Source organism: Toxorhynchites rutilus, chromosome 3, assembly GCF_029784135.1.
Source record: "Toxorhynchites rutilus septentrionalis strain SRP chromosome 3, ASM2978413v1, whole genome shotgun sequence".
In the NCBI taxonomy this organism is placed as follows: Eukaryota; Metazoa; Arthropoda; class Insecta; order Diptera; family Culicidae; genus Toxorhynchites; species Toxorhynchites rutilus.
In genome coordinates this window covers 207,001,125-207,010,011 of record NC_073746.1, presented here as the reverse complement: position 1 = coordinate 207,010,011, position 8,887 = coordinate 207,001,125, and positions in this window count along the sequence as shown.

Here is an 8,887-nt window from a genome sequence, read left to right as displayed (position 1 = left end):
GAAATCATGTGCGCAGTTGCGTAGTGTACAGGCGACAAACCCGGCATTTGCAAGGGGTGCAGGCACTTTGGGGCGCCAAAGACCAAAAATTTTCAATTGCAATTTCATCTTTCAATGGAGTAAAAAAACATCCATAATGAGTAGTTGCTTCTGTCCGTACATGAAACCAATAACCTTTCTCTGATTTTCGTAAAATTGAAACAACATCACATCAAATTATATAAATACCCTTTAATTTTTTTGCTACGTACGCCTGGGCGCCCCTCCATGCTATCCGTTGTTTTACAATTATTGCTTGAAGGCGGGCCCCTTTCTGGAAGGTCGAAAAATCATGAATTATCGTGATTTTTTTCCGGATGTTAGGAATAAAATGAAATATACGGGTATTTTGGTTATTGTTCAATGTACGAATGTCTGAAAATCGGTACCTTGGTATCGGGTGTCGCAGAACGAATTCCAATAAATATATATCTAAAGCGTCACATAGGGGTTTTTTGGAAAACCGGAAAAATGTCAAAATTGTGGCCATTTTTGTTAAAAATGAGTTATTTTTCATCAAAAATCGGTGTTTGAAAGCTCATAAGATTGCATTGTGCTCCTGTGGCCGAGTGGTTAGCGTCACTACTAACATGCCGGACGTTCGGGTTCGATTCAGTTCGGTCGGGGGAATGTTTCGTTGAAGAAATTTCCTCCTGAAATTTCATTAAAACATGCGAAGCCTTTTGATGACGATGAAAGGAGTTTTATTAGCGATCGTTCGTGAGTTCTCAAAACTCAGGATCCTCATTGATCAACTTTGTGTTGTTACAGAATAGCTCCGTCCACGCAACAATCATCAGCGATGGAGATCGATCCACGGTCGAAATAAGATCGATTCATCCATAAAACTGCTCTGCACTGCAAGACACATCGGGCTGCTGTTCTATAAATAACTCAACAATGATCAATCAACTGTCTCCTGTGTAATGTGCTAATTATAGATATGATAACCATGTGACATGTACACGATTAAAATTCGGCTCTGTTACAGCTAAACTGCTAATGAGCCTTAAATAAATAAATGGGATAAAAAAAAGGAGTTTTATTGCATCAGGAGAATTATTGTTTGATAATCTGAACAATGAATCTGAAATAATTGCTTTGATTAACAAAAAAGTCGCTGTCGTGACACACAATTATACGTAGAGCAGAAGTTAAAAGTTAAAATTTGGATGAGATGCTGATAGAAAGTATTGATGATTTCCGGTTGCATTCTTACAACTCGACGAATCAACTGATACCACATAGTTATGTTTATCCGAAAGGATGTGTTTGCAGGATATGTCTAATAAAGATGTATTTTAACAAATTTTAATCAATGAAGGAACAAACGACATATACAGCTCGTTCAAGTCCTTTATCACTAAAGCATGATTTCCAATACAAAAATTGGTATCGATTACGACTTATGGAGCTAGGTTGGAGGTCATAATGGATTTATGAATCATTGCAAAATTCATGATAATATCCCAAATTTTATCAACTACCATTGTATCCGTCAGCAAATACTGTACGCAAAAATTATGGAGTCCGATGATGTGAGGAATTTGACACTCAAAATAGTCAATATAGTTAGTTAAAATAGTAACTACGTATAAAAAGCAGTTTGCAGAAACGCGAATTCAGGGCAAGAGAATTGTGGATAAAATATCGGAGAATTATTATTACACCCAAGGTGCCAAGTATAAAAAAAAAGAATTAATGGCAACTGTCAATAAATCATATTCTTAATAAGTGGGTGCATGATTTCGTTTTTCATTGTGTCATAAAAGCGAATCAAAATTAATTAAATTTGAAATATCAAGGAAAAAAACTGAAAACATTCTTAAAAGCACAATTTAGGAGACGAAATTTAAAGCAATTCAAAAATATTGCAACTGAATAAGCGGATTAAAACACATGAATACCTATGAATACGATCGTTATGCAGATTTAATTTCTTTGTTACAAAATGACTTCGACAGAAGGTTTGAAGATATTTCAAAAATAATATAATTAATAATATAATTCATTTCATTTCCATCTAATGATGGAATCAACATAGAAGAAATGTCAATGAAATTAAAAAGCATTGATTGAAAAAGAAATCCTCAATTTTCATGGATATATATTTTTAAAATCAAGAGAGATGAATCTCTTGATTTCAAAAGTATTTCAATTCAAAAATATATTTACTGTACTTATTGGAATCTACTTTGCGAGGAAATATGTTGTTGATAATTTCTTTCGGATATACTTCTACCCGAAAACAAAACATCGCTCTCCTTTGATTGATTACTATTTGGCAGCCTGTTTGCAAATAAATTTGACTGCATTTGAACAAAAATTTGAAAAACATGTCGAAAATATAAAACCTAATGTTTCCAGCGTTTATCAGATACAAAAGAAACATTCAGGATAAAATGTGTTTAAAATAAAATTGTTCTAGTTTTTGAAAAGAAATTATTATTCTCGCCACCTAAAACAACATTCTACAATGAAACTACTACTTATGACCGGTGACTCAAAAAACATACTGTATTGGTAGGAAGGGGTGGTTAGAAGTTTGGCGGATAAACTGCTCAAAGTGAACGTTGGTATAAGTGAGTAGTTTTCCTCATATTTATACAAAATATCACAATCTCAAAACTGGTGAAAAATCGAAAAAGTGGTACTTTTTGGGGCGCCATTTTCATCCTTTGCCGAGCCGCTGTCTACCCTCACTGCGCCGCTGCATGTGGGTAACCCCAATCACAAGGGAATCGAACCGAGGGATTTTAAAAAATACTTTGGCGTGTCGCAAATGAAGTCCGATTGAGCTAATATTTTGCATAGGATAGTTTTTCGTGATAGGATTTTTGATGATGTTGGTCGCGTCTTCTTTGCCTACAGAGATTTGCCATCTGACGACCATTTTCATTGGTACTCTAATGTACAAAAATCAGAAAGAAGAGCGGAAGAAGCGAGTCCAAACAAAACGTCATCGTTCCAGACGAAAATTGAAGACAAGTATGATGGCTCTTCAGCTACTGCCAATACCTCAGGTAACTTCAGGTCCGCTGAGTATGATTCAGTGGCGGCATGTCATTTCTATTACTGCTCCATAGTTTTCTGATTGAACCGTTGAGGGGAAGTTAGGTGCCAAATCTGCTACTAGCAACTCTCCAGATAACATTCAGTTCACCTGACACGACACAGTGGAGACGCGTCTCCTCTTTGATTGAAACACGATTTGTACTGAAACCATAACTGAGCCTCTAAAAGCAAGGCTCTTGTCTATCCAGCCACTAACAGAACCTCAAGTAGCTTTTGAACGACTAGATTATAGAGCGCGGGAGACAGTAGCGAAGATGCAGGAATTGAATTTCAGGATTTAGAGTATCCTCCCTACTCCCCAATCTGAACCGAACAGATAATCACTTGTCTACGTTTATGCACAATCGTATGAGGAATAAGGAATACACTCGTGTCTATTGAAACAAACCAACACTGACTTCGGAAGAGAGCCACCCAGTATGTGGTTGTTCTGTCACGTACTCATCTTACGTAGGCTGCAAGATTGTGCTCTGCCTTGTGAACGCCCCCCAAGCACGGTCAATGCTCTGTCTATTGAACAATGACCCTTCCAAGACACACCTAGGTACGAAAAATATACCGAGAAGAAAATGATGGTACGACGGGCACTGTTACCGATTACGTTGAGTGAAAATTTCTCGATCGAACAAGTTGTCCCAGCTAGCGGTAGAAGTCTAGCAACCCATCCCATCAGTGATGGCTATAGTGAGCTAAAATAACTATGCGAGTAGACGTTGGCGATTCCATGTTTTACACTATTTAGAGGGGATAGCAGGGTATAGCGTGAAGAATGTGGCATCACACGTTAGGTAAGCCCTATTCTGAGATCCTGAGAGGTGCTGGAATGTGAAGTATGTGTGTTGCCGCTGGGTGCACTGTTCCAAGTATGCGTTCCAAATATGGTCACCCTAACTCAACTTGACGTCAAATGTCATCGACGAACGCGCGGCGTTAGAGCTGTCATCGAAAAGGAAGAAGAGAAAGAGAAAACGACTTCGGGCAACGAACGCTAAAAAGAATACAAGTTCGAATTTGAAACAGTGAAAAATATTTTTGTTGGATTTAAAACGTAGATTACAAAACTCGTATTTGCTCGCATATTGTAGTTGAGATACCGTTGTATTTGTTGAATCAGTGAATTTCTTCCAAATTTATTTATCGTAAGAACACCGAATGTGTAAGTAATTGAAAACTCCACTATGGAAGCCATATTTAATAAAATATATTTGCAGTTTAAAGCTGCACTAAACCTGGAAATAAAGTGTTTATTGCTGCTAAGAACCCGGTGGCCAAGTTAAAAATATCCGGTTTTCGCCCCAACAATGTGGTATCAGTACTGTTGCCAAGAACAAATGGAACAAAGCTCCGAAATTTTATTCGTTTAGTGCTCGGTATAAATTAAAAATTTCTTGCATGATAGGCTATGTTATTTGAAATACAATATACAACTTACGTTCGTGAATTCATACCTAAACTGGTGATGAATGTGCTATTCAGCATGGTGTCAGGCACTAAGGAGACGATTGGCCATAGAGGGTAAGAACTTTTGGAACAACCTAATAAGTTATGAGCATCAACCTTCCTTTGGCACGATCGATGTTGAACTTCGTGATTCCAAATTTTTCGGCCACATTACGAACTGGTATTCCTTTTTGCACAAAAGTTTGCTTCGATACATGTCATCGAAGAAAATCTTCTCCCCGTATTTTCTGATTGCACTGCATACCTTTTCACACCAACGGGCACGGAACGACATGACCATGATTCTGAGACGAAAGAAACGCCAACAGCAGGAGTGTGATCATGAGCAGCTGGAAGAGTTGTTCCATGTCAATGAAACGCGGAAGTTCTACGAGAAGGTAACCTAATCCCGCTGAGACGATGTGCCGCAAGTCGACACATGCAAGGATGTGGAAGAGAACCTGATCACGAACGAAGGCGAAGTGGTCGACAGGTGAAAACAGTACTTCGACGAACACCTGAACGGAACTTTGTGACGGTGGAGAACATTTACACCAGACTAAAAGCAGAAGCCAGGCGTATCGGACTGCTGATTAATGTGTCTAAAACAAAATACATGAGGGCAGGAGGCTCCAAGGAGAACAACATCAACCTCCCACCAGATAATCTTCTTTGTTATATCGAGTGTATGGAATTGCGATTGGTTTGATGGGTTGATCTAGCAGTCTAGCTTGCCAATGCGGAATTTAGGTATGTAAATCTATATACAGCCAATCACAAAATTGAGTATACAACTCGTGCTGGTTTGTTATTGTTGAGTTTTTCGGGGTTAAAAAATAAATGATTAAATGCGACTTATATTCATCGTAAAATCGATCCATTTTACTCTCATGTAGTGATTAGGAAAAAAAAAATAACATGGTCACATTTCTACTTCATGTTTAAAATACAAACAAAAAATCTCCAATTAAGACGTTGCAAAATTGAGTGTACTGTTCAAGTTTTTCTTAAAACGAAGATTGAAATCAGTTCAGAAATGTTAATAGATGATGACAAAAATCAATCCCCTAGTATTTGGTATAGCCCCCCTTTGACGCCCAGCACTTCCTGCAAGCATAGAGGCGAGATTTCTGGTCACTGTAGACGGAAGTACCTGCCAGATCTCCGTAATCGTCGTTTTGAATTCAGCTTCGTTTCCTGGGTTTTGATGGATGAATGGTTCTTGATTTTCAACTATATATACTTAATAGTGTTCAAGTTCAGTGATTTCGGAAGTGGAAGTGCTACCATACAAATGAAACACAAATTTCTGCATTACTCAAGAATTAATCAAGCAAACGAAACCAAATTCGGCATGTGGAGGTTTTTCTGCATAACTCGAGAATTAATCAAGCAAATGGAAACAAATCTGGCATATGTAGGTTTTAGGGGGAAACAAATGTTTATATGGTGGTTTGACACTCCTCCCCCTCTTTAAAAGAGGGGAGTGGGTGAAAAACTCGAGAACTAATCAAGCAAATTGAACCAAGATTTGCATATGGAGGTTTCAGGAAGCAATAAATGTTTCTATGGCGGTTCGACAACACAAACAAATGAAACACAAACTTTTGTATAACTCGAGAATTAATCAAGCAAATGGAGCCAAAATTGGGATGTGAGGGTTGTTGGGTACGAGAAATGATTTTACGATGGTATGGCACCCCTCCCTCCTCTGGAATGGAGAGGGGGTTCCGTAAACATAATACACATATTTAAACCAAACATGACAATTGAAAATTTTCGGAAAACTCTGAAGGAGAATTGTGTCTGAAAATAATCTGATATTATAATGACGAGTTCTGTTAAAAGTACTAGGAATTTAATAGTAAAAGGTAATTTTTAAGGATAGATTAGAAGATCAAGAATGAACAGTTCTGCGATTGGACCCATGATGGTGCGCTTAGTAAGAAAACATGAATGTGATAACGAAAAATAATTTTTGGGCAGGGCGAAGTTTGTCAGGTCAGCTAATCCATTATAAATACTGATCAGAATTGATGAGGAAAGGGATTTTGCCAACTAAAATTAATAGCTTTAGTTATTTACCTACACAAAAAAGGAAAATTATAAGCATAATAGTTTCACCCTTCTAGTCCCGTTGACTACGACTCGTTTAACTTCAGTGATAAATACTCAAAGGCTTCTCTACGGAGTAATGGTAATAGTAATGGATCATAATCATCGATACTCTATGAAATTGCAATGCATAACAATATGATTTGATTGCATATAGGTTGATTATAATTCAATGATACGCGCGAGTACCAATTCATATTGAAGGAATGTTGTCAGCCGAAACTCCCCAATCCTGAACTGTTATCTTGTTCGTGTAATTAGCTTGCGTTGACCACACTAGATCCACAAATCGACTGTTTAAAAACCCCGAAATCCTGCGCACGATTTAGTATAGCGTTCATAGCTATGGAAAATTGTTTGTTCATGGTTTTCCAACAAAATTGATTCGACCATTATATTAGCAGGGGAAGCATCTGGCCTTCCCATACAGCTGGGCGGTCCAAAATGAGAAGGATAAAATATTGCCCTTAGCTCGCACCAATGACGATAAAGAATTCTACGCGCAGCTACAGCGTGAATATGATCGCTGCCCAAAAAATACGACATCAAAATCGTCATCGGTGATCTGAACGCTCAGGTCGGCCTAGAGGAGGAGTTCAAACCGATAACTGGTAGGTTCAGCGCCCATCCGCAAACCAACGGAAACAGTCTAAGACTTATCGACTTCGCTGCCTCCAAGAACACGGCCATACGTAGCTCCTTCTTCCAGTACAGCCTTCAATACCGTTACACCTAGAGTTCACCTCAGCAAACGGAAACACAAATTAATCACGTTTTGTCCTACGGTCGGCGCTTTTCGAATATCATCTACGCCAGGATTTATCGTGGTGCTAACATCTATTCAGACCACTACCTGGTGATGGTCAAACTGCGTACTAAACTGTCAGTTTCCAATAACATAAGACATCAACGCTGACTACGGTACCACCTACGACGACTGCAGAAGCCGAACATTGCTGCAAAACTTGCAAAACTGGATGCTGCTCCCCTCGATGAATGCTGGAAATTGAAAGCAGCAATTAGTAGCATAGCAGGGCAGGGGCCGTGACGGGTGTGAACAACGAGGACAACGGAACGAAGGGTTGACGACGAGTGGCGAGCGCCAGGTCCATTTTAAAATCTGCATCTGCAAACATACATACTAGTTTAGTCGTGAAGTCGTCTCGTCTTTTGGAATAGGTCCCTAAATCTATATATATATATATATATATATATATATATATATATATATATATATATATATATATATATATATATATATATATATATATATATATATATATATATATATATACTGCACGCTGAGACAACTTGCAGACGATGGAGTTATTTCCATCACGGGTACTAATCCCGCCATTCTGCAAAAATCCTTGCAAGATACCCTGAACAACCTGTTCACGTCGGCTCTCAAGCTGGGTATCGAATTCTCTACGAATAAAACCGAAATGGGGTCGTTTTTTCTAGGAAGCACGAAACCGCCCAATTCCAGCTTCACCTATCCGGTAAAGCGATCAGGTACTCGATGTTTTTCAAATACCTTGGAGTATTTTTTGACTCTAAATGTACCTGGGGAATACACATTGCGTATTTGAAACAGAAATGCCAGCAAAGAATCAATTTTCTCCAAACAATAACCGGAACATGGTGGGGTGCCCATCCAGGAGACCTCATTCAGTTGTACAAAACAACGATATTATCAGTGTTGGAATATGGCAGTTTTTGCTTCCGATCAGCTGCCAGGATTCATATTCTCAAGCTGAAGAGAATACAATATCGTTGCTTGCGTATAGCAATGGGGTGTTTGCATTCGACACATACGATGAGTCTCGAAGTCTTGGCAGGAGTACCCCCGCTTACTCTTCGGTTCACAGAATTATCCTACAGATTTCTCATCCGCTGCAAGATCATGAATCCATTGGTGATTGATAACTTCGAAAATCTACTCCAACTGACTCCTCAGTCAAGTTTTATGTGTTTGTACCATGATTTCCTTACCCATGAAGTGCACCCTTCACCGGGCATCTCCAACCAATTTTGCTTCCCATACTTTTGCAATTCCTCTGTCAATTTTGATCTGTCCATGCGACAAAAAATCCATGGAATCCCAGATCATCTACGCTCCGATTCTATTCCGCCGATATTTTCGGCAGAATTTGGGAAAGTTAGATCTGATAAAATGTTCTTTACTGACGGTTCATTCATAAACGGGTCCACTGGT